The sequence below is a fragment of the Bos javanicus genome, chromosome 1, assembly GCF_032452875.1.
Source record: "Bos javanicus breed banteng chromosome 1, ARS-OSU_banteng_1.0, whole genome shotgun sequence".
Lineage (NCBI taxonomy): Eukaryota > Metazoa > Chordata > Mammalia > Artiodactyla > Bovidae > Bos > Bos javanicus.
Genome location: NC_083868.1, coordinates 19424993 through 19452097, shown reverse-complemented (window position 1 = coordinate 19452097; position 27105 = coordinate 19424993). Strand labels below are relative to the sequence as shown.

The 27105-nt window shown below is 38.7% G+C and overlaps 1 long non-coding RNA gene and 1 other non-coding gene across 2 annotated transcripts in view; both read right to left on the bottom strand.

Moving 5' to 3' along the window:
* Positions 1-26673, bottom strand: part of LOC133253065 (uncharacterized) — a 52122-nt gene extending 25449 nt beyond the window's left edge. Inside the window, exons 1-2 of the long non-coding RNA XR_009738172.1 lie at positions 26141-26673; positions 16747-16828 (exon numbers count right to left, since the gene is read on the bottom strand). This is a non-coding gene — a long non-coding RNA (uncharacterized LOC133253065). The remainder of the gene's footprint in view (positions 1-16746; positions 16829-26140) is intronic.
* On the bottom strand, positions 1452-1523 carry TRNAC-GCA (transfer RNA cysteine (anticodon GCA)). The gene has a single exon. It is a non-coding gene; the product is annotated as a tRNA-Cys (tRNA).
* Positions 26674-27105: the final 432 nt, after the last annotated feature.

The window sequence follows — 27105 nt, the reverse complement described above, 5'->3', positions numbered from 1 at the left end:
GTAAGAAACACAATATCTATAAAATCTACAAAGAATAATATTGTAAAGCATAAAGAAGGTATGTCTGCAGAGGACAAATTTTTATTTCTTTCTTCTTACTATAAGGAGGCTGCAGAATGAAATGAAAAATGAGCTTGTGAAAAATTTTTTTTCTTTTAAGCTGTAGCCATGTTTGTGTGTAAGGACCTGACACTATTTGATATGTGATAGAGAAACTGAGTAGTTAGTTAAAATAATTTTAGAACTTTTCAAAGTGACTTTTTAAAGTGATTCTTTTGAAAGGACCCTTTCTTAGGCCAGTTGTATTGTCCAGTTGACACTGTCGGTCCTTGATGTGAGAACTGTGGAATTTTCTCTTTTATATGAATGTTTATTTATCTTGGAGTGGAAATTAATCTTGAATGGATGTTAATGCAGAATAGCATGCTCTTAAGGATCATATTGGCTTCCTTAGTTGCTCAGTTGGTAAAGAATCCACCTGCGATGCAGGAGACCTGGGTTCAATGCCTGGGTTGAGAAGATCCCCTGGAGAAGAAATGGCAACCCACTCCAGTATTCTTGCCTGCGAAAACCCATGGACAGAGGAGGCTGGTGGGGTACCCTTTATAGACTTGCAGAGTTGGACACGACTGAGCGACTAAGCCACTAAGCCACCATCACCAAGGGTCATATTGTTCCTGTGGTTTCCTTTTGAAATACAAGTATACTCCACTTTTCCAAGGTTGGAAAGAACAGAAGTTTAGAGTTATATGCTTATATAACCATATGTAATTGTTACCTCCCTTCCCTGCCCCAAAATTCATTTTTGCTGAGAAACATGTTTCATTTTCTTTATTGATATCCATCTGATATTGGCTAGTGGTGTGTAAGTGGTAGGCATGTTGACCAACTTCTTAGAAATAGAGATTTAATGATTTATTTTTTTATAAACCTTATTCTGTATGTGGTGAACTAATTGAGAGTTAACTGGTTGACTTCTACTGGCCAAAGATGAATATGAAATCAGATTTTTAGACTGTTTTAGAAACTTATGTTTTTATCCAATAATAATGATCCTCCATGCAGTAGCTTCATTGCTGGCTGGAAACTTTGAGAGTTCTCCTTAGCCTGCTAAATTAGGGGTGTAACATAGGAAGCAACCTAATGCTAAATTGGAAATATGGACTCTAGCTCTCTATTGTTTTCACCCTGTGGTCCCCTCCCCTCACATGGTAGGTGCTTAGTATGTGTTTAGTAAAGACTGTGGGAAGCATTTCTCAGTTTGGGAATGTATTACTTGGTGTGAATAAAGACAAATAACTCACAGATTATTAGATTACTGTTGTGTGATTGAAAACCGCTTCATGGGATATATGTAACCCCATGGACTGTAGCCTATCAGGCTCCTCCGTCCATGGGATTTTCCAGGCAAGAGTGCTGGAGTGGATTGCCGTTTCCTTCTCCAGGGGATCTTCCCAACCCAGGAATCGAACCTGGGTCTCCTGCATTGCAGGCAGACGCTTTACCGTCTGAGCCACCAGGGAAGCTATATATAACTCTGTGGAATGCTAAATTTGAATATGGACTTAGAATGCCTCTTTATGTAACAACTTGAATAACTTTCAGCTTTCTTTTTCTGACTGAGTACTGATTTCATCAGTCTTATAAACCCCAAGTGCAGTGTTAATGGTGGTTACAACATTGACATGCGAGAGACATGAAGCTTCTTACAACAGTCTACACTTTGCTTCTTTTTTTAAAAAATAATTTCTGGAGGGAAATGGATTCCCAGTTCCCAGATGTAATTTAACTGACTTTTGGACCCAATTTCTAGAAAGCTGCAGAGTCATGCTGGATAATACATTGGCTCAATAAGTCTTCCAGATTAAATTGTCTGGGTAAGAAGTATAAAAGCATATATATTCTGGAAGTGCAGCCTAATTGTGTCACATCCTTGACTTTTCAGTTGCAAGTTAAATATTTTATATATGTTTGAAAAAAAAAACTTTTTGTTAAGGATTATGAATAAAAGATGTTTGTCTCCATTTAATTTACTCCAAAATGGCCATAAATAAAACATGTCATTAAGAAATTTTATACAAAAGAGCAATTCTCTTCTAAGAAATTTTCAGTCTATCACCTTGACCTGTTGAATCAAAATGGCCAGTTTAAAAATAAATTTATGCTTTCTTTTCTTTCCCTTAAATAAACTCACCTGCCTCAAGTGATGGGATTAAATAATAATATTCCTGGATTCATTATATGATTGTAGATGACATTCGTTGGATGAATAAATGGCTGCTCTTGACCTCCTGTTGTCCATCTCTGAGATAGTTTCCCTGAATACAAGCCCTGGAAACATTCAAGTGTTTCTTTAGTAGAGTTTGTGCTATTATTGTCATAGATGTAAGTGCTATACAATTGTTCTGTTCCCTTCTCTTGAAATCTTACAACCTGACTTTAAGCTCTTCTGTTCTATTACTTTTCTTTCCTCTTGGAAACACTTACCTTTAATCTCCAGGAGAGTGTTAGGCAGATTCAATTAAAACTCTGCATGACGACTCTTATAGTCATCAGGGGAGTGCTAATGCAGAAACCACCAAAGCCACTTATTTTAGAGTTTTTAAAGAAACCTGAAAATCATATAATGAGTGGATTTGCTATTGCACATAAGATTTAGAGTAGTTTGGAAGTTTTTTTTTAATTTTATTTTTAAACTTTACAATATTGTATTGGTTTTGCCAAATATTGAAATGAATCCGCCACAGGTATACATGTGTTCCCCATCCTGAACCCTCCTCCCTCCTCCCTCCCCATACCATCCTTCTGGGTCGTCCCAGTGCACCAGCCCCAAGCATCCTGCCAGAATACAGAAAGGACACCCCAAACTCAGCAATTTAAACAAGATGAAGAGATAGAGGAATACCCAGCAGATAAAGGAACAGGATAAATGCCCACCAGAGTAGTTGAAGTTTTGATTTACTCTTGGAAATGATGTACTTTAGGGGGAAAAATCACTTGAGTTTTGGGAATAGAATTTTTACAAAAATTCAAAGTGCTGTGAAGCAAGTCAGGGTATTTGGATTCTAGACTTGCATGGTTTGGTGTTTCTAGCACTTCATTTGTCAAATGATTTATGGGGCATTTGTCAGGCATGACATTTGTCAAGTGACTTTTGAGGATTAAACAAGGATATCTCAGCAAGACGTCAGAAATATATTAAAGGCAGTACAACTATTTGTTCAACTGAATGCCAATGCCTTTGATCCAGGAAGAAAAAGGTTTTGAGGAGTTCGTATAACTGCTAGGAAATCTTCTCATATGTACTCTTGGAGCTTTCAGGCTTGGTGTCTGAGCTGAAAAAGAAGCACGTCTGTCCTTCCAACCTTATTTAAATCATATACCTGAGAATTGTCCTTGATTTTTTTGTCATTTGCCAACCCTGTATTTCATCTAATTAATCACTGTGCCCTGTAAATATCTTTGGAACTACTTGACATGCTCCACCTTGATTGCCACCACCCTGTTTAAGTCATCATTATATCTCACCTCTGGTCTCATCTCAACTCTATTCCATTCTCTGCATTTTCAGAATGATTTCAATAAAATAAACATTGGATTAGATAGATTTTATACCTAAAATCTTTTCAGTGTTCCCTCCATCTTATCAAAATAAAGTTCAGACTTCTTACTCTTCTTCTTTTATACTCTCTCCCCTGGAGAAGGAAATGGCAGGCCACTCCAGTATTCTTGCCTAGAAAATTCCATGGACAGAGGAGCCTGGCAGGCTATAGTCCATGGGGTTGCAAAGAGTGGACATGCCTCAGCACACACACTGGACACCAGATTTTATTCTTACTTCTTTCTTAACTTTATCTCTCTTTTCTCCTCCACATTTTATTCATTCGGGCCTTAGGAAACTGCCTGGGGTAAGCTGTTATTAATGTGGTGAAGGAAGCTCATCTGGAAAGGGATCATGAGTTATATAAATGGAAGATGGTTTTATTTTTTACCTTTTTGATATAAGCCTTGACCAGAAAGTCAATTTGGATGTCTCATGTGCTATAATCCAGAATGTCTTTATCTTCTTTTCAATAACCTTAGAGCCCTAAAGGACCTTAATGACTTTAAAGAGACTCTGATGCTAGAAAAGAGACAAAAATATATTATAGAAATGATTAAAAAAATTGAACACAAACGCCAGGCTTCTTAAGTCTAATCAGATAAAACTTCGAGGTGTCAGAAATATAAATAGTTTATGAACAAAATGTTTTGGGCCTGGGAATTTTGATCTGACCTTGCTTTTTAGGTAGATAAATTCATTTAAGTATGCTTCAAGACCGAGACTTTTAAGAAGTTATCCATTTTAAATATTTTTCTTGTGGCAGAAAAATGCCTTCATCAGTTAGTACAATCAATTAGATTGTTATAGATGTTTCCAATACATTTCACAACTTTTTTGACAGTATACTCCAGACTTCCAACGTCAAAGCTGAGAGTTTCTTATGTCCAGCCAAGTTCTCTTGCCCTCGCTCTGATTTTAGCACGTTTCCTCTCATTATTTCCTCAATCAAGATGTAGAATAATTTTGCTGACTTTTTACTTACTATGACATTTCTCATTTAAATCTCCCCCTAGGTTTTTCTTTTCCAGGTTAAACAACCTTGGTGTCTTTAATCTTTTCTCCAAATAACTGCTTTTCATTTTTTTTCCCTCAGTGTATTTTACTTGTTTTGGTGTCCTCTATCTCAGATTTCTTCATATGCATTTTAAACTGCAGAGACAAACACTGGACATAATATTCTATTAGGTTGTGGCCCTTGCCAAGAAGTGGAAGGTTGCTTCCTGACTCCTGGAAAGTTGCACCCCTGTTAATACATCCTGGTATCCTTCTACTTTTAAAAATGTTAGTCTTCCAATAATATTATCTGCAAAAGCATTTATTCAGTGTCCATGTGCCGAGCCAGCTTACAAAAGTATCAAAATTCAGACTCATCTGTTTCCGTCAGGCTGTTGGTAGGAATAAACACCCAGTGTCAAGAGCCAAAGGGATACAAAGAGGGATGATTGTAAAGCCAAAATTCAGATTTTCTCAGTGGAAGTTACTGAGAAAATAAGAGTCTAGGGCGCTATTTCTGTCTACACTTGCTGGAAATAAATACAAAGGACCAGCAGTACAACAAAGGCAGGTTTACTTAGCACTGAGCCTTTGATTATAAGCTGAAAAATTCAGTCCACTCTCTAAATACAGGGGAACTACATATGGATCTTTCAGTGCCAATCCTGAAGGTCCTTTCTTGGCCCAGAGTGATTCAATGTGTTCCTTCTGTTTTGGTGCCCGATTGGGGCATTTAGCCTGAATTCCTTGTCATTTTTGGAGAAGGCAATGGCACCCCACTCCAGTACTCTTGCCTGGAAAATCCCATGGATGGAGGAGCCTGGTGGGCTGCTGTCTATGGGTTCGCACAGAGTCGGACACGACTGAAGCGACTTCAATTTCACTTTTCACTTTCATGCATTGGAGAAGGAAATGGCAACCCACTCCAGTGTTCCTGCCTGGAGAATCCCAGAGTTGGGGGAGCCTGGTGGGCTGCTGTCTATCGGGTCGCACAGAGTCGGACACGACTGAAGCGACTTAGCGACTGTTCCATGGATGGTTTTTCTCCCCTTGAGTCTTTTCAACTTCCTCTTTCTTTCTTGCCCACAAAGACAAAAACACTTGTTCCTTCTATGTTAAGGATGCAATCACCCTCACTAAGAGGAAATAAAGAATCAGGAAGATTTTTTAAAAAGCAAGGGGAAGGTACATAATTTACAAGAAGTGGCCTTTGAGATGACAGCTATTGCTATAAAATATTTTTGCTGTCAGCTTTTAGCCCGGGGCATTGGTATCCCAAACCTCCTGTACCTTTCTGATGGTACCCTTAGAAGTAATCAGGGCCAATTTTGGGGGGAAAAAAGAAATAGAACAATGGTGAACCTTTGGTTCAAGTGGAAAATGCATGTATCTTTGAGATTTCCTAATCAACTTTACTTGGTTCACTAAGTTTTTAGTCTTATCCTTTCCTCAGCATTCCTCAACGTCTACATATATGTTTGACAATGTGAGAACATAGTTTAAGGAAATCCCTTTTCTAAAACAACGAGCCATTTGAAATTCAGAAAAGATCCTCGGGAGATTCTATACTCTTGAGTTTTGATGAAAGTCATGGATTTTGATCATGAGTATTAACTTGAGAGAATTCTCTTTTACCATATAAAGATGAGGTAAATAAAAAAGGAAAAAGTGAAAAGAGTCATAGACTACAGTATTTATTACAATCAAGAAAAAAGTCTGTTACTGTAAAGAATATGTTTAACTCACTCATAGAAAATTACCATATTTTCCTCTTACTTTCCAAAAGTTAACAGTCCATGATCTGAGTCAGTTGGCATTTAAATTTATCATTTAGAGAGAGTAAGTAGGCCTTATCAGGAAAGAGAGAAAATTATTTTCCTACATTTCGGACAGCCTCAGATGTTATTTTAACATGGTAGTTTCAGTTTAAAAAAGGTGATCCAGTGTTATAACCAGTTTATTTGGTATAATCATAGTTAGAATTTTCAGGAAATTAAAATGGAATTACTGCCCTTTAAAAGATTATAGTGGCTGTGTTCTACAGTATTATCAAAAACTTCAATGATATCAGCACTGACGTCATGATTGGTGAACAGTGAGGAGACAATAAGGGAACAGATAATTATGGGGTGAAGAGTTGGCAGAGAAGCCCATCCTGGGTTGGATGATGTAACAGGGTTGAATGTGTATATCTGGCATCTCTGCTCTTCATGATGCTCTTCTCAGATCCCTGCAGGTAATTCTTCATTTTAATAGATGGGAAAACATGGAAACAGTGTCAGACTTTATTTTTCTGGGATCCAAAATCACTGCAGATGGTGATTGCAGCCATGAAATTAAAAGATGCTTACTCCTTGGAAGGAAAGTTATGACCAACCTAGATAGCATATTCAAAAACAGAGATATTACTTTGCCAACAAAGGTCCATCTAGTCAAGTCTATGGTTTTTCCAGTGGTCATGTATGGATATGAGAATTGGACTGTGAAAAAAGCTGAGCACTGAAGAATTGATGCTTTTGAACTGTGGTGTTGGAGAAGACTCTTGAGAGTCCCTTGGACTGCAAGGAGATCCAACCAGTCCATTCTGAAGGAGATCAGTCCTGGGTGTTCTTTGGAAGGAATGATGGTAAAGCTGAAACTCCAGTCCTTTGGCCACCTCATGCGAAGAGTTGACTCATTGGAAAAGACCCTGATGCTGGGAAGGATTGGGGGCAGTAGGAGAAGGGGACGACAGAGGATGAGATGGTTGGATGGCATAACCGACTCGATGGACGTGAGTTTAAGTGAACTCCAGGAGTTGGTGATGGACAGGGAGGCCTGGAGTGCTGCGATTCATGGGTTCGCAAAGAGTCAGACACGACTGAGCAACTGAACTGAACTGAACTGAATCTACTCTTCGATGGTTCAAAGACACAAATCACTTGGTGCTAATGCTGGCCTTGTTCTTCAATGAGAGGGGTCCTAGAATCTGAGAACTGACAGATCAGATTCCCGGGCACTGGAGGAGACATTGGAAAACAGATAATCTGAAGAGTCCTTTTACATAAAAAGCCAGTTGAGAACAAAAAAGAAGAAAGGTAGATGCTTTCACCAGGGTCTCACTGTAAAGTAGCACAGAGAAAGCCCTGGGGTTTCTATTGAGTCAAGGGCTAGTTTGACTCTACCAACTGACTCTAAAATTTCACTTCTGTTTACTTGGAGATAAATGTGACTATAGAGGAAATAGAGTTTCAACTATATTTACAACTATATTTTCAACTATATTTACAAATACCCTAATTTCCAGTACAAGCCTCACCTCTGAAATTTCTTTAAACAATATTATATCATTCTGATCACTCCCTTGAGCTTGGCCCTACTGGAATTTATATTAATTTTTTTTTCTCATCACCATACTATTTTTTTAAAATTTAGTTTTGACTGTGTGCTGGCTTTCTTTTGTTGTGGCAGGGTGGGAGGACTTCTCTTGTTGCAGAGCATGGGCTCTCGTCCCGACGGCTTCAGTAGTTGTGGCTCATGGGTTTAGTTGCCTCATTGTGTGTGGAACCTTCTGGAGCAGGGATCAAACCTGTATCCGCTACACTGGCAGGTAGATTCTTATCCACTGCGTCACCAAGAGAGTCCAGCATTGTCACACTCTTACTTTGATGTTAGTAATGTTTGCCGGTTGTTTTAGCTATCCCCAATTTATTTCCCTGAATGGAATGTAGGGTCACAAAGGCTGATCTTCTACCTGTTTCAGATCGTTCATTGTCTAAACCATGTTGTGTTCTGAAAGAATGCAAAACATATACAGTATGTATAAATTGCATATAGGATACACAAGTAAATTGAAAAAAATGTGTTACCACTTACTACTTTAGGGTTAAAAAGCTAACAGTTTCAAGTTGAAATTATCTGTGTGATCAGCTTTGTTTATTAGTTATCTTGAGGGTTGATAATCACCATATACATACTGATATAACCTTATAGGTTGGTAAAATATCAATATGTTTCTACATCGTTGGTTAAAAAAAGCTACTACATCCTCTCTACTTCATCCTCTCCAACCCAGAGCCCTAGTCCTTCCCCTCAGGGGATACCCTAGACTATGATACAGCAAACAAAGGGTTAATGCTGGCCACAGAGCCTTCCCAAGACCCTGCACAGCAGCACTGGTGATATTTAAGTTATTGGATTTAGAATACAATGGGCAAGTTGACAAGACAGTGTCTCTCACAGCTCGCCTGAATTTTTCCGTGTAAAAGCTGAAACTAATCACTAGATAAACAGATATTCCGGTTTCTCAGCCAATGTGATCTATTAAGTTCTCCAGTTAAGGTTATGTTAGATGATTAATGGCTTCCTAAACATTGAAATGCCCAGCCTGTGAAACTGATTTCAAGGCTCTCTTGACTGCTCTCGCCAAGTCCAGTAGCATTTTCTTAATATTTGAATCCAAGAAATATTTTTCAGTCTCCATCTTAACTTTTCTGAGACATTTGATACAATTGACTGCTCCCTGTTTTGAAACTTTGTTTTTGGCATCTCCATGGCCACTATATTTTGGTCGCCTTTCTCACCAACTGTTGCTTTTCAGTCTCCTTCACCAGATGCTCTTATTCTGTTATCCCCTGAAACTTGGTGTGGTTCAGAATCTGTCCTTAGTCTTTTCTTTTCCTTATAGGGTAATACACTAGTTCCTCTTTGCATGACTTTAACCCCTTTTGATGCACTGAATGACTCCTCAGTCTCTGTCTCTCCTCCAGCCTTCACTTCTGCTGTATTCTTCCTGCTCCCTGTACTGTTTCCCAAACCTGACGCTTTTCTCTGCACACCTCCCGCATCTAGTTTGTCTGCAAAAAATCGTATTTATGTATGTCTCTTGTTTGTACTCTCCTTTTTGCTGGGTTTCCACTGAGATTAGTTCAGAACTTCATATTTCATGTTTTACTTATGTATTATTTCAATAACCTTCAAACTAAACTGCAATATATTTGTTTATATGGCTCTCTCTGTTATAAGATCATAAGCTTCTGGGGTGCAAATTCCGTGTCTTTGTCATCCCTGGAATCTCAGTACCTAGAAATGTCTGCTACATAGTGGGTGCTCCATAAATGCTCATTGAGTGAACAGGACCCTGTATCTGAACGTTCACCTTTTGGGGAAGTTCTTTTGCCTAAGACTTCAATGTTATTATGGCCTGTACTTTTACTGTTTCTTTACGTCTGTGAATTGAGCTCATTAACTTTGAAGTGCTGATCAGTTCAGTTAGAGCTACCTAAAAGCAAGTTTGGCCGCAGTGAGCATCTTGTTGTAAATGACCAGCTTTGAAAGGTTCCTCTGTGAATCTAATCAATCTCTGAATAGGGACATCTTGCACTGTTGCTTTCCAGGAAGCTGCCAGATGGCTCGAGGAAAAGCATCCTTATTTAAAATCGTTTCAGAGGTGTCCAGGGAAAATGTTGTGGGCAAGTATTCAAACAAGATCAGTAAATGAAGTAGTGACTAGGGAGAGAGTATCATTTAACTTACCTACCCCCAGCTGATCCTTATGCTTGCTTCTGAGCAAAGAGAAATCTGATTTACTAACTCATCACAGTTCTTAAACTGTGATTTTTAATTCCTGAGAGCCATCACCAGTGAAGAGGCTACAAATACACCTCTTAACAAAACCTTTAAAATATGTCTTAGGGATGGGATTATGTTGCTACTATGGTTTTTTGTTAAAGGAAGACATATGGATGGTAACAGAGCTTCTCAAATATAAACAAGCTTTGGGTGATAAATTCTCAGTGTATGAGAGCTTATGAAAAGAGTAGACAACAGTGAATGGACTTATTTGAAGAAGAGAAAAGGGCTAGTGTTTGCTTCCCCTAAGGCTTTTATTGTTTCTTCTTCAGTCTCTAATGTGACCGCATCAAAAGAGCTGGAGATGTTAAAGAGAATTGGAATTAAGACAAATTCAATTCCATGAATAGAAGTTTCTAGGAAGTTTCCTGGTCCTGGGTAGATCAAACCACACCAATAAATTCTGGATGTTCGCAACATGGGGCTGGATTACTTCAGAGATCAATGGGTAAGTAAGTGTATAGGGTTCTATTTTTAAGGGCGTGAGAAAGCGGAAATAACTTGCAATTTTTCTATACTTTTCTCAACAATGAGAATCAAGAATGTTTATCCTTTCTCAAAGTTGTAATCTAAGCTTATCCTAAAATCTTTGGGTTTATTTATCTTTTGAGGCACATAAGTGGCTAAATAGCAAAATTTTTCCTTATAAATTGAACTTTTGTATTCCAATATGAAGAAATGAGAATATAATCAATTCTATTTCATTATGCTGGATAAGAAGTCAGAGTTTTAATTTATTCCCATTTTTTATCTGAAAGCAGTTTTCTCAGGAACTGAAGGTGGATTTGGGCAGTGATCCTGAAACATGGATTCTCTAGAGTTGTGTTATAGAAGTTTGTTGCAGATGGGCAAGCTGACCCAGAGTATTTGTCTGTGCTCTGGGGCGGGGTGGCTCATTGGCCATCTGTGAGTAATTATGCATAATATTAATACCTGGGCACGGGACCTATGTTATTGCCAGATGTGACCATTAAAAGGAAACTCCAAAACTGGAGAGTTGCCCAGTTTATAAAATAGTATTTTCTTTCCTTGAAATACAAAAACAGCTTTGAGAAAATAAATTACATTGTCACAAGCATAGCTTGCAGTTAATAAATCTAGTGAGAATTGTTAAGAAGTAACACTTACTTCCTGGAAAGGTAGTCAACTCAATCTTACCTTATTCTTCTCAAAAGTGTTAACAAAAGCGTTCCCTTCATTCATCCTTTTATTCTGTCGTATATGGCAGGGGTGCCACTGCAGGCATGCGTGGCTATTTACTTCAGAGTTTATGTGCCAACACTGAGTTGGATAAAAACCAAATCTAAGTTGCTAATCTACTTGTCAGATAGAGTTTACTAGTATTTACATAGAAAAATGTCACACTGGGAAAATTCCAGAAATTGGTACCATCATAGTTATCATCTTTCTGACCAGAAAAAGACCTCTTTCTCCTTTGCCTTTGGCTTCTGCATCTTGTATGAAAGTGAAAGTCACTCAGTTGTGTCCAGCTCTTTGCAACCCCATGGACTGTAGCCTGCCAGGCTTCACTGTCCATAGGATTCTCCAGGCAAGAATACTGGAGTGGGTTGCCATGCCCTTCTCTAAGGGATCTTCCCAACCCAGAGATTGAACCCAGGTCACCTGCATTGCAGACAGATTCTTTACCATCTGAGCCACCAGGGAAGCCCAATCTTTGTATGGCTTCTCTCTAAAATACAGCTGAAGATAAGCCCCCATGCTGCACCATCTCTCTTATGTCCCTACTTTCATTTCACTCCTTCGTGACCTTTTGCAATAATACTTAGAGAAAAGCACCAGAAAAATAAAGAGCAGTTGGCTAAAGTGAAATCACTTTATATTTAATCTTTTAATAGCTTTTATTCTCCCATCCATAGAAACAACTTGCTAAAAAATCAAACATACACAGTTATGGGAAAATGCATTCAGAGTGCATAGTCTCACCCTGTTATTCATCTTTGACTGTGAAACTATTTAATCAAGAGACTTGTTAAATCAGAGATTGTACAAATTAACATAACATTCATGTTTTGAAATTCCTTTAAGAGAGAAAAGCTACCTTTGAAGTTGGAATAAAATTAAAAGATTGTCTTTTATGTATCAAATCCATTACATTTAGAGAATGATAGGTACATGTGTTTCATATTTTACATGTGAATGACCTGAAAAAAGCCATGACATTTATCCAAAAAGAATAAAAGGAAATTAAAAGTGCATAAAGACTAGCTGTAGAAGGAATACACACACAGACACAAGCATGCACATATACATACTTAAAATGTGTACATGAAAATGCCCAAACCAATTTATTTTAGTTTAAAAAATAAAAGTCAATAATTTGATTTATTAGGGAGCTCAAGGGAAGTGACTTGGTAGCTATATTCTAGAGGGGATTATTTTTCTTTTTCAGAGTAAGTAGGTACACTTATTTGTGGGTAATGTTTTCTTTTATGTAAGAATTAGTTCTAGTCTGTTTCAGTGTTTGTTTAAAAGGTTTGTTTTGAATTCTTTGTTTCTACCAGGTTGAGGATTATTTTCCAGACAAGGAATTCCTGGTTTAACTAATTTTGAACATCTATAAACATTGCTGCTTCATTTGTGATATGTTTAACATAATCAGTGTCTGTCTGGATATCTTAAAGGACTTTTGTGTTCTGTGATCTATTTCTGATTTCCTGGATCTGTGTTGAAACATGAAACATGGTGCCACAGATATGTTAGTTCCACAACTGCTGATTTTCCCCTGGTCTTGTTTAGCACTTTCCTTTGTTACATGTAGGCAAATAAGATAAAAGCCAAGAACATCTGGAAACAATCAGTAAACAACAGTTTGAAAATTTCTGCTTCATTTAGACTCATACTTCAGAAAAGAATATATATAGAATAATTAAATTTACATTTTAATTTCATCTGTAAAAATTTATCTACATCACATCTCTAAAACTATAAATTCCCCATTTACATTGTCCTAAATTAGCAATAATTTGTAGACCCCTTTCCTCCTCAAAACATGTACACCCAGTCTCCAGTCATAAAGTTTCTTCCTAAAACGTAAGACGGGGCATCCTGTTATTCTCCACCTTACAAACCTCCAAAGTCTTCCAACAGTTTGATCACAAATATCAAGCTCACTTGGGCTTCCTTGGTAGCTCAGCTGGTAGAGTATCCGCCTGCAAAGCAGGAGACCCTGGTTCGATTTGTGGGTCTGGAAGATCTGCTGGAGAAAGGATAGGCTACCCACTCCAGTATTCTTAGGTTCCCTGGTGGCTAAGCTGCAAATGTGGGAGACCTGGGTTCAATCCCTGGGTTCGGAAGATCCCCTGGAGAAGGGAAGGGCTACCCACTCCAGGGTAGGGCCTGGAGAATTCCATGGACTATATAGTACATGAGGTCGCAAAGAGCTGGACACAACTGAGAGACTTTCACTTTCACTTTCATCAAAGCTCACTAGTTTCAAATTCAGCATTCACCGTGTGCTGGGGTCTATTTGGTCTCACCTCGATCTCATCTCTTCACACAAGATGTTGTCCAGCCATATCTTTCTATTTTGCTGTGTGTGCTTACTTTGGTTCCTCTCATCTTCTTCCTCTTCTTCTTTTTCTTCTTCTCCCTCTCCCTTCCCCCCTCCTCTTCTTCCCCATTCTTTCTTCTTCTATCATCATTATTATGATTATTTTAATATTTAATGACAGATTATTCAGTCTTCAAATTCACCTCTGTCATTCTCTCCTCCATTATAGCAAACTGCTATTTCCTTTGGGCTTCTATTATAAACTGTTTATAACCTTATGATGTAATTGTTTTAATTCTTAACTTGTAGATGGTTGCACGTCACTTTCTTCTGCTAGATTTCGAGTTCCTTGAGCTTGGGGTCCACATCTTATTCACCATTTTATCTAATGCCTAGCATTGTGTTGTGAAAGGAACATCACATTGAAAAGGAACACAATGAAAATTAGTAAAGGGGAAGAAAAAAAGCGTGGATACATGAAAGACCCAGGGTCACCTTGTTACAAAAAGAATAATTGTTATATGACCAAGACATCTCAAATTTAAAAATACTTAATTATTTTATTAACAGACAGTTAAACACTGGGCACACACATAAATGGCTATCAAAGGAAGCTCAGACTTAAGAAAAAAATTTTAGGAGACTGATTTTGGCAACATAAAACTTGGAAATATTGGAATTCCTAGCTCTTATATACATCATTATTAAAATATTATTTCTTACACATTTTAATATTTTGTGTGCTTTATGGGATTCATATCTGCATATCTGTCATTATCTATCAGACTCTGATTTGATAAGAAATGATGGAGAGTTAGCACTCCTGGTTTCAGACAATATACTTAGGCCCATGACTCATCTGAATTAAACTTCCTTTAGGTCCCCTGAAGAAAGTGTTGTTTCATCTTGGCAGTGATTGTAGAAATACAGTTGCAAATTAGGGCCACAGTGGATATCACTAAGAAGAGGAATTTGAAGGAGTACACAAGAGCTGGTTAACAGAGGCAGGAAGAAAGAAAGATTATTTACCTCTTAATATTTCTTAGAGTTTAAAAAGGCTTTTTGATTGATGTACTCTGATGAAAGGTTGGTTGAGTCCTCACTTGTCTAGCTCTTATTTCTCAGGTCACCTCAACTACAGGTAAAGTACTGAAGATGTGGATTATAATCCAGAAGTACGGGGCTGGATGTTAGCGTCTGAATTGGTTGCTTTGCTTGTTCATTGTTTTATCCACAACTCCAGGATTTTCTCACAGACTTTTCCCATCATCTTTTGTAGAGTCAGGGTAATGCACTTCAGTGAGAGGAGAAACGGGCCTAAAGTAGGGTGAGTCCTTAGGCAGTCAGTTTAGTTTTAGTAATTCCTTGGAGTGACTCCTGCCTGGGCTTCTGTTGCTACTGATAGCCATGATTTCCATTTGCTCTAGTGTCTGATGATGCAGAAAGTCCCAAAGAAGTCTGTTTGCCCTCAGCAGTGAAAAGATGTGGCTGGCAAATAATTATAGCTTCTTTTGACCGTGGAAGTTTCATTTCTCCAGTTATTGAGGTACTTGTGCCAAAGAGTTGAAGTAGAACTTGTTAACAATATAAGTGCACTTGTTAACAATATAAGGGAGTATATTTTTAGGGACTACAAACCTACATTCCAGAAGTGAATCTTATCCTTTTACTTTTCTGTACTAAAAAAAAAAAAAGTCTTTTCTTTCTTGGCACATGCTATAATATCCTCTTATTTGTGGAGTATCTTAATTGTAGCCTTAGGGTGTGTTTGGAGAAGGCAATGGCACCCCACTTCAGAACTCTTGCCTGGAAAATCCCATGGACGGAGGAGCCTGGTAGGCTGCAGGCCATGGGGTCGCTGAGGGTCAGACACGACTGAGCAACTTCACTTTTCACTTTCAAGCATTGGAGAAGGAAATGGCAACCCACTCCAGTGTTCTTGCCTGGAGAATCCCAGGGACGGAGGGGCCTGGTGGGCTGCTGTCTATGGGGCTGCATAGAGTTGGACACGACTGAAGAGACTTAGCAGCAGCAGCTGCAGGGTGTGTTTACATTTTGACCTAAATTTCTCTTCAGTTTCTTCCTAGGAGCCTGGGTTTTCTTACACAGCTAGGGACTCTTGGATTAATTTCAAGCTCTCAGATTTGCTGAACTGAATGAGCCCAATAGTCTCCACTGTGTTCTTCAAAATGTGTTCTACCCATAATAATATTATTGCTACTTGTGCACATACCTCTCCTTTCAATAGGAGATGTATGGTTGGGATTAAAGAAGTACAAAGATAGTCTTCATTCTTCCTGAAACTGGAATCTTTCTTAAACATATTTCTAGTGGTCCGGGGTCAATCAGTCAGTTAATCAATCAATATTCAAATACTCAAGGACTATTCAAGGACCAATGCCTACCTTGTTGCTTGACACAAATCAGATGGTCATTTAACTCCATAGTTCAATCTAGGTCCATTCAGAACCTATGAATGGACCAATGTCTATGTGAAAACGATGTTTGTCCTGAACAGTTACAGGAATTTTCCTAAAAATCTGCCTGTGCTCCAATATCAACATCAGGAAGCATTCATGGCTAAATTTCTCCATCATGAGGTATGAGTGACCTTGTGATTATAAGAAAGGTACATTTGGTCCTTGGGCAAATTTCTAGCACACTTCCTGAAATATTTGGAATTTCATAGAAACCCCAAAGGACAGTGTTTGGAGGGCTTCCAGGTTGGAGAATATGTGAAGATTAGGGGAGTGTGTTGTGATCAGAGAGTATAGAAGCCATGTGCCCCTTCCTACATACTTTGCCCTATGTGCCTCTTTATATCCTTTAATATACACTTTGTAATGAACTAGTCATCTGGTAAGTAGTTTCCTAAATTCTGTGAACTACTCATAAATTAATCACACCTCAGCAAGAGGTGGTGGGAACCTCTAATCTATAGTTGGCCCAAAGCACGGGTGGTAACCTGGAATGATGACTGGCATCTGAAGGCAGGCAGTGAGCAGTCTTATGTGACTGATGCTGATACCTGTGGAGTCTGATGCTCTCTCTCTGGGTAGACTGTGTCAGAACTGGAGCTTCCCTTGTGGTTCAGATGGTAAAGAATCCGCCTGCAATGCAGGAGACCCGGGTTAGATCCCTCGGTCTGGAAGATCCCCTGGAGAATAAAATGGCTACCCACTCCAGTATTCTTGCCTGGAGAATCCTATGGACAGAGGAGCCTGGCAGGCTACAGTCCACAGAATCACAGAGTCAGACATGACTGAAGCGACTTAGCATGTTGGATACCCAACTGATGCTGGAAAATCGCTTGGTGTGAAATTGCTTGGAGCCCCTTCCGCCACATTGGACTTTGTCCCAGACGCTTTAGAGGCCATTCTGTCTTTTGTTCAGGTCCCTTGAGAAGGTGTGTTTTCTTTCCAGCATTTACAATTGCCCATAGCTTTTCCCTTTCAGTCTCCTCTGCTACTTAAAGCCAGGGGTTTATCCAGTTCCTGGCCATTCATGCTTTTTTTTGGTGTTAATAGTTTGGTGTTAATAATTTCTTTTTCCATGATCCTCTATCTCCTCTATGTACGTAGAATGGCTTTGTATAAAACTCAAATGTTATACATCATACCTGGTACCAGGTTTCTTCCTCCTTTGCATGAAAGGTGGCTGGAATTGATGTGCTTTTGTTTGCATTTGGTCCTGGTTCCAAACTGAGAGGCAGATAATCATTTTACCTATAGTTTCCTTTTATTAAAAATTAGATTGTCCTAATTCTTCTTTTAGACTTAGAAACCCTATGTTCCAGAACCTTCCCGCCAATAGGTACGGTGTACTTCAGTCTGTTGAAAACTTGGATTGATAGATCCAGTTTTAGCTTCAAGTGCCATTTCTAGGAATCAGCCTTCAGGGGCACTGACAGGGCGGTCGTTCAAGGTCTGAGACCTGCCTTCTATTGCCTGTTTCTCAAGGAAGATCAAGTGCTCTGAATCCCACACATGGTTTAGGATCTTGATAGCTTGCATTGTGCAGTGCCCCGCATTCTGCCTGCCCGTCTCCTTGCTCTGTTTAGCATCACCTCTCCTGTATTACTTGTTACTGTCTGGGTTTCCCTGTACATTTACCCGCATATGCTTCTGCTTCTAAGATTAGATCATTTGTGTTGGCTCTGTGCCTCAATGATTGTATTTGTTTTCTTTTTAAATTTATTATACTGAAGTATACTTAATTTAAAATGTTGTGTTGGTTTCTGGTGTATAGCAAAGTTATTCAGTTATACATATATAGAATAGTTTGCATCTGCTAATCCCAAACTTCCAATCCAGCCCTCCCCCACCCTGCTCCCGCTTGGCAGCTACAGGTCTATTCTCTGTGTCTCTGAGTGTTTCTGTTTCACAGATAAGTTTTTTTGTGTCATATTTTAGATTCCACAGATAATACAATATGGTATATTTCTTTCTCCTCCTGATGTACTTTGCTTACTATGATAATCTCTAGGTCCCTCCATGTTGCTGCAAATGGCATTATTTCATTCTTTTTATGACTAATATTCCACTATATATATATATATATATATATATGGTGTGTGTGTGTATGTATATATACACACACAGATGAATGGAGATATATATATATATATATACACACACACACACACATATACACACATACCACATCTTTATCCGTTCATTTGTTGATGGAAATTTAGGCAGTTCCTATGTCTTGCCTATTGTAAACAGTGCTTCTGTGAATATTGGGATATATTTATCTTTTCAAATTACAGTTTTGTCTGGGTATATGCTCACAAGTGGGATTTCAGGATCATATGGGGACTCTATTAATAATTTTGATTTTTTAAGGAACCTCCTTATTGTTCTATATAGTGGCTGCTCTTATATTCCCAACACAGTAGGAGGGTTTCCTTTTCTCCACATCCTCTCTAGCATTTTTATTTGTAGACTTTTAAATGATGGCCTTTCTGACTGGTGTGAGATGGTACCTCACTGTAGTTTTGATTTGCATTTTTCATATAATTAGTGATGTTGAGTGTCTTTCCATATGCCTATTAGACACCTGTGTGTCTTCTTTGGAGAAATGTCTATTTAAATCTTCTTCCCATTTCTTTCTTATTGGGTGTTTTTGTTTTTTGTTGTTGTTGTTGCTTTTGAATTGTTTGAAATTAAGCCCTTGCTTTAGAAATTAAGAAATTAAGCTTTAGAAATTAAGCCCTTGTTGGTCATATCATTTGCAAATATTTTCTCCCAGTCCACAGATTGTCTTTTCATTTTGTTTATGGTTTCCTTTGCTGTACAAAGGGCTTCCCTGGTGGCTCAGACAGTAAACAATCTGCCTGCAATGCAGGAGACCCGGGTTCAATCCCTGGGTTGGGAAGATCCCCTGGAGAAGGAAATGGCAACCTACTCCAGTATTCTTGCCTAGAGAATTCCATGGACATAGGAGTCTGATGGGCTACAGTCCGTTGGGTCACAAAGAGTCGGACATGACTGAGTGACTAACACATTGCTGTACAAAAGCTTGTAAGTTTGATAAGGCCCCAATTGTTTACTTTTGCTTTTATTTATTTATTTATTTTGGCCACACTGTGTGGCTTGCAGAATCTCGATTCCCCAACTTGGGAGTGAACCTGGGCTGTGGCAGTGAAAGTCTGGAATTCTAACCATTAGGCAACCAGGAAACACCCTATTTTTGCTTTTGTTTCTCTTGCCTTGGTAGACCGACCTAAGAAAACATTGATACAGTTTATATCAGATAATGTTTTGCCTATGTTCTCTTCTAGGAGGTTTATGGTATCATGTCTATCTCAACCATTATAATTAAATCATGTGTTCTTACTTATTGAAATCTCTGTCAGCCAACTAATACCATCAACCCCTAATACAAAATCAACCCCTAATCCCCGAGCCAGCCTCTCATTCTAGAGGATGGCTCACATTTGGGAGCTAGTCCTTTCTCCAGATAACTAGTTTTCTAAGTACCCTTCCAAGCCTTGTTTAAAAAAATCAGAGATACAACACAAAACACATTATTGATGCCTGTTGTGGAGTACCATTTCTATGATACTGTTATTTATCATATTTACCTCCAATAAAATTGGGATAAACCTAATGGGAATGGCTACCCACTCCAGTATTTTTACCTGGAGAATTCCACAGACAGAGGAGCCTGGAGTGCTACAGTCCATGGGGTCATAAAGAGTCAGACATGACTGAGCCATTATTATTATTATTATTTTTAATGAAGGAAGACCTATGCATTGTCAGCTTTGAATTCCCTTTTTCCTTCCTCTTGTGATACCCAATAAACATTTACGAAATGGTAGCTAATGAGATCAGAGCAGAGTTCATTTAGAATTTCTCATCACTTAGGGCTTTCGTCTTAGATGGAAGAAGAAATCTTTATCTTATTCTCACTGATGATTCCCATGCACCTGCTGCCTGTGTCATTTAAGAACTCAGTGATTGTTACTTAATGTCTTTCAACTTTAGAAATCAAAAGACCTTTAAAAATAAAGGTTCTTTATGCTCCAGAGTGCATAGCTTGTCAAGAGCCATCAATGGTGTTTTTGTAACTGTCCAGAAAATAATAAAGTCCAGGAATGTGGACACCTAGGGTATCTGTTTAAGTTGCCTCTTTTAAAAGTGTCAATTGATTATTTTGGTCAACATGATTAAATTAAGCTGTTGCTCCCCTGAAACCTTCCAATTCATGGGTTGAAAACGGTAAATGTACTCAGTTACTCATTTGTGTCTGACTGTTTGTGACCCCATAGATGGTAGCCCACCAGGCTCCTCTGTCCATGGCACTTACCAGCAAGAATACTGGAGTGGGTTTCCAGTTCCTATTTCAGGGAATCTTTCTGATCTAGGGATTGAATCCGTGTCTCTTGCGTCTCCTCCATTGAAAAGTCCATGGACTGAGGAGCCTGGTAGGCTACAGTCCATGGGGTTGCAAAGAGTCGGACCTCCATTGATAGGTGGATTCTTTACTACTGAACCACGGGGAGAGCCCTAAAAGGGTAATTAGTTGTTTTAAATGTCAAGATCTTGAATAATTTTCTTCTCATATTCATTATATCTTAAATATTCATTTGTTTCTTAAATTATCAAAAGAAAAAAATAGATAATTCCATTGCATAAATTATAATTGTGTAACATTTTATGGTAATTTAGAAATTAAATGTATGTGTGTATGCTAAGTCACTTCAGTTGTGTCCGACTCTTTGCAACACTATGGACTGTAGCCCACCAGGCTCCTCTGTCCATGGGATTTCCCAGGCAAGAATACTAGAGTGGGTTTCCACGCCTTCCTCCAGGGGGTCTTCCGGACCCAGGGAGCTCTTGAAATTAAATAGTCAACACTTATTTGATATCTTAAATTTTATAAATTTATATTTTTCACATTCAAGGAGAGAATAGTGAATAGATGGAAGGCATCCTTGGTAGCTCAGGTGGTAAAGAATCAGCCTGCAATGAGGGAGACCTGGGTTTGACCCCTGTGTTGGGAAGATCCCGTGGAGAAGGGAACAGCTTACTCCAGTATTCTGGCCTGGAGAATTCCATGGACTATATAGTCCATAGGGTTGCAAAGAGTCAGATACAATTGAGTGACTTTCACTCACACTGGAAAATGTGAAGTAAAGAGGAGAAGGTATGCTAAGATTGCATCACGAATACCATTCAAAATGCCAGCTATTTATATGAAAATGTTATATGGAATAAATCCACAGCAGCTACAGAACTAGTGACTCATCAGCTTAAAAACTGAATTATGTTTTTATTAGGAAATACATTTTGGCTTATGTTACATTTTACTTTTTGATGAAATTCTAGTTTTTTTCCTCTTAGTGAATATAAGTTTTATGATGAGAAAATTAATATTAATTATTTAAATACATCATTGTTTGTGAGCAAGTTAGAAAAAGTACAGAAGAGGCTTTTCCTTCCTTTTCCTGAATCCTGGAGATACAGTGAAGTGAAGTGAAGTCGCTCAGTCATGCCCAACTCTTTGCGACCCCGTGGACTGTAGCCTACTAGGATCCTCCCTCCGTGGGATTCTCCAGGCAAGATTGTCCAGTACTCTTGCTTGGAGATACAGTACAGTGTTTTAAATAATGGTATACAATACCTAGGAGAGTTCTTTGGGGAATTAATATAAATCAAATCTTGATTATGAATTTTGATGACCTAAAGTGGACACAAAGAGATCAAACCAGTTCATCCTAAAGGACATCAGTCCTAACTATCCCCTGGAGGGATTGATGCTGAAGCTGAAACTCCAGTACTTTGGCCACCTGATGCCAAGAACTGACTCCTTGGAAAAGATCCTGATGCTGGGAAAGATTTAAGGCAGGAGGAGAAGGGGACAACAGAGGATGAGATTATTGGATGGCATCACTGACTCAATGGACATGAATTTGAGCAAGCTCTGGGATGGACAGGGAAGCCTGGCGTGCTGCTGTCCATGGGGTCGCAAAGAGTCAGACATGACTGAGCAACTGAACTGAACTGAAAGTGGACACAATCTTATGGTTCCTTAATTTTTAACATCTGGAGAATTCTTGGGATATACTGTTTAGGCCTCAGATGAGTTTAATCTTCTTTCCATTTGCTGCATATTTTTATGTGGAGAGATTTTTGCGAAGAGTCAGACACCACTGAGCATGCAGGCTAAAAGAAAAAAAAGAAGACCAAAAACACTTTGGCCTCTTGCCCCATCCGCTGTTCATTTCAATACATGAGATGAAGTGAGTTTCTTAATTGATAAATGGCATCTGGATCTGTTTTCTTTATTGTACCCTGGGCTTAATTTGCTTTTCCTTCTCACATTGCCCTAGGCCAGGGTGAGTGACCAGTTTTGGATAAGTGCATCTGTTCTTCAGATTCAAAATTTTCTTTGCTGGACTTCCTCAAGTATAGAGTATCTATGTGTCTTATGGGTGGTGGTAGTGTGGGAGGAGGGAAGATAGTAAGTCTTTTGATTATAGAACTAAATCCATATTTTCCAAAAAGCTTATAAAAATAAAGCCAAATTTTAATTTCCATCTATCTATCTTTCTCCTCTGTCTTATTCCTCAGTTTTTTCCTAAAAGCAGCAGAAGGTAGGAATGCTGCCAAATCTCAACATTTCCTGTAATAATAAAGTAGGTGTGTGGATGCTACCATCCATTTCATAAATGATGTAGTGAATAATGCCTTACTTAAAGAGAATAAGGCTTTTTCTGGAATGTTAATTCAGACCAAGACATGCCTGCCCAGTGGCATTATTGGTACTTATCCAGAAGCTCCAGATCTCATTATTAGGCATCTTCTAAGGATTCTGTCCTAGGAAATACACAAACTTCTTACTAAGTTACTAAAATACATCCTGGACAAAGGAATTAGTGAAACTCTTCTCTTTATTCAGCCTCTTCTCCTTCTTCCTCTTTTCTTCTCAACAATATCTAGTCCTGGAGATATAAGTTAAGGGATGGATTGGGAAAATATACATAGGGTAGATTCATATAAAATCCACTTTTAATAAATGTAATGAGAAATAGCAATGGCCTGTCTATTATTCCGTCCCACAGTGAGATTCTCCCAGCAATGGATGTAACTTGTTCTCATTTTTATTTCTCATTATGACTGCTTGTACTTTCCTACCCATCTCATACCATTTTGAATTTTCCTAAAGTCTTTGAAAAATAATGTTATAAAACAACAACAGCAATAACAACAAGCAGATATGATGAACAAAAATGACATTTATAATAAATAATCTGATTAGTAGGGATTCAAGTAGGATGAATGCCTCTTTGGTTTATAGACTTTTTAGTATAAATAAAATTTATTGAAGTAGTACCAAATTCTTCCACTACGCCATTCACTGGAGAAGAAAATATTCTAAAAAGAGCTTTTTGATAAAATTGTCTTTATGAGCATTGGTTATAAAGTCTTGAAATTGGGGTTATCTTATATTGTATGTTAGGTGTTTGAAGATTATTTTGGTAAAAGATATATCAAAAGAGATAATTCCTTGCAAAGCAAAACATCTTTAATCACTATTGAAAGGCTCATTAATGAGTCAATAAATGTAGAGGACTAATTACATCAGAATCAGTTCAGTCGCTCAGTTGTGTCTGACTCTTTGCGACCCCATGAATCGCAGCACGCCAGGCCCCCTGTCCATCCATCACCAACTCCTGGAGTTTACCCAAACTCATGTCCATCGAGTCGGTGATGCCATCCAGCCATCTCATGCTCTGTTGTCCCCTTCTCCTCCTGCCCCAAATCCTTCCCAGCATCAGGGTCTTTTCTAAAAAGTCAACTCTTCGCATGAGGTCGCCAAAGTATTGGAGTTTAGCCTCAGCATCAGCCTTCCAAAGAAATCCCAGGGCTGATCTCCTTCAGAATGGACTGGTTGGATCTCCTTGCAGTCCAAGGAACTCTCAAGAGTCTTCTCCAACACCACAGTTCAAAAGCATCAATTCTTCAGCGCTCAGCTTTCTTCACAGTCCAACTCTCACATCCATACATGACCACTGGAAAAACCATAGCCTTGACTAGACAAACCTTTTTTGGCAAAGTAATGTCTCTGCTTTTGAATATGCTATCTAGGTTGGTCATAACTTTCCTTCCAAGGAATAAGCGTCTTTTAATTCCATGGCTGCAGTCACCATCTACAGTGATTTTGGAGCCCCCCAAAATAAAGACTGACACTGTTTCCACTGTTTCCCCATCTATTTCCTATGAAGTGATGGGACCAGATGCCATGATCTTCGTTTTCTGAATGTTGAGCTTTAAGCCAACATTTTCACTCTCCTCTTTCACTTTCATCAAGAGGCTTTTTAGTTCTTCTTCATTTTCTGCCATAAGGGTGGTGTCATCTGCATACCTGAGGTTATTGATATTTCTCCTGGCAATCTTGATTCCAGCTTGTGCTTCTTCCAGTCCAGCATATCTCATGATGTACTCTGCATATAAGTTAAATAAGCAGGGTGACAATATACAGCCTTGACATACTCCTTTTCCTATTTGGAATCAGTCCATTGTTCCATGACCATTTCTAAGTGTTGCTTCCTGACCTGCATACAGATTTCTCAAGAGGCAGACCAGGTGGTCTGATATTCCCATCTCTTTAAGAACTTTCCACAGTTTATTGTAATCCACACAGTCAAAGGCTTTGGAATAGTCAATAAAGCAGAAATCGATGTTTTTCTGAAACTCTCTTGCTTTTTCGATGATCCAGTGGATGTTGGCAATTTGATCTCTGGTGCCTCTGCCTTTTCTAAAACCAGCTTGAACATTGGAAGTTCACAGTTTACATATTGCTGAAGCTTGGCTTGGAGAATTTTGATCATTACTTTACTAGTGTATGAGATGAGTGCAATTGTGAGGTAATTTGAACATTCTTTGGCATTGCCTTTTTTTGGGATTGGAATGAAAACTGACCTTTTCCAGTCCTATGGCCATTGCTGAGTTTTCCAAATTTGCTGGCATATTGAATGCTGCACTTTCACAGCATCATCTTCCAGGATTTGAAATAGTTCAACTGGAATTCCATCACCTCCACTAGCTTCGTTCGTAGTGATGCTTTCTAAGGCCCACTTGACTTCACATTCCAGGATATCTGGCTCTAGGTGAATGATCACACCATTCTGATTATCTGGGTCGTGAAGATCTTTTTTGTACAGTTCTTCTGTGTATTCTTGCCGCTGGGATTGCCAAATATCAAATGATTTTAAGGAGAAGATACATTACTACTGAGGCAGCTAAACTATCCTTTTAATATAGAGAGATATATTCTATTAATTTTTCAAGACAGTCATTTGAACTTGCATTTATAAAGGCCAGTGACATTTTCTTCACATTACTTAATATGGAATGTATGTTAATAGGTGGTAGATATGTTATTATTCTTAAAAATTTAAACCCATTCTTAAAAATAAAGAAACAGTAAGTCATTAAAATATAAACTAAAAGAAAAATTTAGAAGAAGTACACATATCCAAACATAGGTTTTTCTTCTATACCTTGGGAAAGGAAATCTAATTGTTTTAAAATATCTGACAAAGCCTCGCAGTGGCTGACTCCTCCTACAGATTTTCATTCCTACGGTGTAATTTTTTTTCCCCTTCGTACATCACATTCTTGGCATACTGAACACTTTTCAGTTCTTCAAACCCACTCTAGTTTTCCTGACCTCGAGGGCTTGAATCTAGGGATCCTTATGAAATATTCTGCCAAGAGTGCTCCCCCTTCACGGTTTACTGGGAAAACTCCCAACTTTTGAGGGCTAGTGTCATCTTAAGTGTCATTTCCTCAGTGAGGTCATCTCTTCCCACACTCACATGACTCCCTTGCTAGAACAGCTAAAAATCTGTGATTCTTATGTTGAAGTATGGTCTTCCCAGGTGGCACTAGTGGTAAAGAACCCACCTGCTAATACGGGAGGCATAGGAGACGTGTGTTTAATCCCTGGGTTGGGAAGATCCCCTGGAGGAGGGCTTGGAAACCCACTCCAATATTCTTGCCTGGAGAAGTCCATGGACAGATGGGCCTGGTGGGCTACAGTCTATGAGGTCACAAATAGTAGGGCATGACGTAAACGACTTAGCATGCAGGCATAGTCAGTCACTAATAAATTCAAGGGACACAAAGGGCCCTCAGTATTTACACTCTTTATTAGAACCCTAAATGATCAAGTCAACAAGTATTTTGACTATTTGATCTGTGCTTCCCTGATAGCTAAGTTGATAAAGAATTTGCCTGCAATGCAGGAGACCCCTGGTTCGATTCCTGGGTCGGGAAGATACCCTGGTGAAGGGATAGGCTACGCACTCCAGTCTTCTTGGGCTTCCCTGGTGGCTCAGCTGGTAAAGAATCTGCCTGCAATGCGGAAGACCTGGGTTTGATCCCTGGGTTGGGAAGATCCCCTGGAGAAGGGAAAGGCTACCCACTCCAGTATTCTGGCCTGCAGAATACAGTCCATGGGGCTGCAAAGAGTCAGACATGACTGAACGACTGTCACATGAAAGTCTAGTACACGTTTTCTGGAGGAGAAAATGGCAACCTGTTCCAGTATTCTTACCTAAAAAATTCCATGAAAAGAGGAGCTTGGTGGGCTACAGTCTGTGGGGCCACAAAGAATCTGACATGACTGAGCAATTGCGCACACGTGCACAGTACAAATTTTAAAATAATTTTGAGTCATGAATAATTCTCAAACTTAATGTAAAGAGTTATATTTTCAGAGATACTCTTATATTTTATCATCTAAAGTTTCTATGAGAGATAGACTTTGTTAACTTGCCAAAACTGTAAAACTGATAGATTAAAAGTAAAATTTTACTTCGTGTGGTTTTTTTAAGTTTCTATAATCTGGTGGTTAAGTGGTAAAGAAT